Source organism: Pinus tabuliformis, chromosome 4_2, assembly GCF_031772625.1.
Source record: "Pinus tabuliformis cultivar Carrire ecotype Pingquan chromosome 4_2, CPIR1, whole genome shotgun sequence".
NCBI classification, from domain to species: domain Eukaryota; kingdom Viridiplantae; phylum Streptophyta; class Pinopsida; order Pinales; family Pinaceae; genus Pinus; species Pinus tabuliformis.
In genome coordinates this window covers 602,717,243-602,721,621 of record NC_142304.1, presented here as the reverse complement: position 1 = coordinate 602,721,621, position 4,379 = coordinate 602,717,243, and positions in this window count along the sequence as shown.

Here is a 4,379-nt window from a genome sequence, read left to right as displayed (position 1 = left end):
AACAAGAGATTATAGTCGAGTTTTTTGTCTACGACTTTTATGTCCACTGTAATGGTTTTCCCATACAAGGTGATGGGGAAACTGGCCAGGTATCCTTTTGGGATGAAAGTGTGGCCGTCAAAAGCTTTTAGGGAGTTCGATGGAGGGGTTAGGGTTGGAGAACCCATGACGCAGGTAGAAGCACCTTTGTCGATGACAGTTCTATGTATACCTTTACCTTTCGTAGTTATATGCACCTGAAATGCAAGCTGGTGAGAAAGGGGAGGTTTACACTTGTCCATGTTGAAAATGGCAAGCATGGAATCCTTTGGGTCGATACCACCAATAGCTGAAAGAAAAGCTTTCCATTGTGTTGGGCATGTTTGTAATACTTCGAGTGCCGACATAGCCAATGGCGCTTGAGCCAAATCTTCTACAATGTTGTAGTTTTGGCGGCACGTGTAGATGTATTGTGCATTGTGCGTCGAAGTGCCCCTTTTGGGGGTCGAATTACAAGGTCTGTAACCGGCCTTTCGATATGCAAATCATTGGGTGGCGGTGGATTTGGACTTGAGGAAGGTTCCGCTGCATGAGCGACAAGAGCTCCATAAGATTTGGCTCTTGTGGCGAGTTCTACCATTTCAAATGTGTAAATGGTAGAAGATCCTTCACCAGCTGAAGGATGTTGTGAACCATCGTTGCCCCCTTGTGGGGGTTGCGGTTGGTTTGCAATAAGATTTTTCTGCTGCTGAGCAGGAAAAGGATTTCTAAGGACAGTGAGAGTCTTACCAGTATCCCTTTTGGCAAGGTATTCTGTGCATTCCTAAAGACGCGGATAATGCCAAGTCATGTGGTCTTCACCACAGAGTTTGCATGGATATCTGGTGGGTTTGTCTTTTTCCTCGTCAGTAGGCGCAGCAACCTTTTTTTTTGGGTTTGGCTGCTTTGTTGACTGCTCCTCTGAAGGAGCAGTATTTTTCTTATTCTTCTTGTTCTTGCCACCATAGTTTTGCATAGACTACATATATTTCATCGCGTTGGCAGGAAGAGCAGTCGATTTGGTAGAGGGGTCCACCGACAACTTGGCAATGTGACCGCTGAGTTGTTTTACAACAACCCAAAGGTTGCACCGACAATCCCATTGGCATGCACTCCAGGGTGCTGAGTAGCAAAAAAATTGGGGTGGCCAGGGGCATTGGGGAATATGTTGTAAAGAGTGGCAGACTATGAATATATCAGATCTAAGTGCTGGGCATGATGTATGGATTGGTCTTTTGTGACCATGCCACCTAGAGCGACATCTCTAGCAATTTGCAGGAGTAAGGACTTGCAGAACTAGTCTGTTAAGAGAAAGTCTGGGAGGGGAGCTTTGACTAACCTCCGCCTACGTCTCCATTCATGTATATGATTAGAGATGTGGGTGGCGGTATCCTGATGAAATGAAGTGAGGAGCTCTGTCCCAGTCTCATAGTGGATGGGTAGCTGGAAGTGCTTTAGGAATTCCATCGCTAAAGTGGCGAAGGTGTTTACTGAGACACATGGTAACTCAATATACCATTTCGCTGCGTTGCCAATGAGGGTGTGGGGAAAAAGACGTAACCAGACACTATCATCCACCATAGAGTTTGAAACACACCAAAGATGGTAGGTGGTGATATGGGTGCCCGGATCCTCCCCTTGTTTTCCATCAAACTTTGGGATGTCCATTGGTATCTTATGCGGGATCAGCAGCCATTGTAAGTTGTGATAGATGGGGTCGTTTGTTAGCTTGTATAAGTCGGGTATATCCAACGTTGCCAAGAAAGGCAGAGATCTTGGTGCCCCCGACTCGGACCATGGTGATGACAGATGACTTGAGGAACTTTGCGCTCCTCCCATCATTTGGCTCCCCAAATTGTACATGGGTTGCGTGGTGTAGTAGTTGCTTTGAGGTATGGTGTTGTAGAGTGGATTTCCATGAGGATTTTGATACTGGGGTATATAATTTCCCCCAGGATAAGCAGTGCCCCCTTGATTCATTTGAATTTGTGAGTAGGGTGCCCCCATGGATTGGTTGGGAACCCCTTGAGGATTCTCGCCCAACACAAAACTAATCATTTGTCCTTGATTGACAGAGGGAATGCTCATGTCAATTAGCGACTGACCATGCATGCCTGAGAATGGAGGGGGAATTGTTATGTTCCCTACCGGCATGTGCATATTGGGAAACCCCCAGGTATATGGATCTAGGGGTTTGAACTATACAACTTCAGCCGACCATGTTGTTGGTAGACAGGAACCATGCCTATAGTGCCACATTGAGGGTTATAGGGAGTGTTGTATGTGGCACTTGTCAAAGGTATGCAGTTTGACACTAAAGGAGTGGAACCTGGCATCGGCTGGGTTCCACTTGTAGATGGTATCATGTGAGTGGTTGTACTTGGGACAAATGGGATAGCGGGGTTTGCCATCGACGATGTTGTGATGATTGTCGATTGGGGAAGTGGTGGAGGACCGAAAGTGTCCACAAAGTTCCACGACCCATTAGTCGTCAACGGGATAGATGGAAATGTTCCAACTACCGAAGTAAGAAGTACAGGTACCACGAGAGCCAAGACAAGTTTCAACGGATTCATGAGCGGAGGGTTAAAGGGAGGAAGGAATCCTTCGGTAAAGAAATCCTCTGGCAAACTTCAATCGTCAGTTGTCCAAATAGATCCCGTGTGAGATCTAGGAGACTAATCCCCTGAAGATGGGGAATCTGGTTCAGTGGAACTCGGCGGATCTTCCACAATGAGTGGAGGAAGGCCTAGCAATCGTCTAGAGTGACAAAGAGGGCCAGATGTAGCCACGGTGACCATTAATTTTTATCAATAAATTTTATTGTGATATTTGTTAAAGTCTCAAATGATAGCACTTATGTACCTAAAAAATATAAAAAATACACTAAATTGATCAATAAGCAAATAGAGGGAAATGACCTTGTCTAATAAGCATCGATCACTGGAGATGAAACCCAGTATCTCAATGAATAACAGAGAAGGCTGGCCAGATGTACAGTTACGGTTACTCTAGAGCTTTGCCCGAACCTCAGATTGAGGGGCCAAGTACTCTCGTGAAGATGAGCACCCTCCCAAAAACTGAAGACAAAGTAGGTCCATCTATGTTAGGTACCAGGACAACCCGTCCCAGTCACCTTATGTAAGTCCCTATAAGTTTTTCCACTAAAGATACCTCAGATCACAGACACCACCGGGGGGGACATAGTCATAGACAGCATGCTATTTGGGTAGGATACTTGAGTCCCCGACTCAGCTCCGAAATCCCCGAAGGGATCCCCAATACACAAAATACCCAAAGGCTTTGTAAGAGAAGGTGGGCTACCTTCACTTACAGTCCGATGTTGTCTTGTATTTTGCTCTGCTTTTACTAGAGTGGTCCCGGTAGTATGAGTCCAGAAGGAATTTTTCTCTCTTTTAATGACACTAGTTTGGTGTTCAATCTTGGGCAGTTTTACTCACTCTGCTTATCCCAAGATCATAGCCTACATAATGTTTGTTTTCTCAATAAAGAGTTACTGATTGATTTTAGGTAAATTTTATGTGTACTTGATTATTGTCTTCGGTAGGGGAGTTGACGTATGAAATGTGATGAGACTCTGACTCAATAAATCATGCAAAAAACAATGCTTTAAAAAATTTTCAATTCGATGAAAACAAGTTGTATTCTACAAGTGAGAGTTTTTCACATATTCATATTATTTCCATGCATTTCAGTCATTTAACACATGCATAACCAAAGAACTTCTTTCCAATGTTTCTTAACAACTACTTGAAACCAAAATAGAGCAGCTTTTAACCAGCTAAACAGAAGGATGAATAAAAAATGTGAGTCTTTCTTTCATAAAAATGCTTTTAAGAAAGAAAAACAAAAATGATTTCCTAAAAAAAAAAAATTCAGGACACCTATTTTGCTAGCAAAATGCAGTTACAGATCTTCATTCAGTCCATGAGAAGGCTTCCTATCCCTTTTGGCTTTTAGACACTGCTAAAAATCAAGGTATTGGGAGACTAACACTTTGTAACAGTGGCTACAGAGAGTTAGTAGGCCCACTAACGCTCCTTGTGAACAGGCACAGTGCTTTATAAAGCTCTGTGTAGCCTGCTAACCTACGTTAGTGTAGGAAATCAGTCAAACAAAGGGCTTTCAAGATCAGATTCAGAGGTGAATACTTGTAGGCAAGATGCAGCAAGATCTTTGGTGGGTTAGAAAGGGATTGCAAAAGTATAGGGAGCTCTTAGAAGGAGGAGAAAACAGAGAAGAGTCTGGGTAAACTGGGAACTAGATGTATAGTCCCCAGCGGAGTCGCCAATTCTACTATGGGGTAAAATGCACGGTGTATGGAGAATGTAGATACCCTC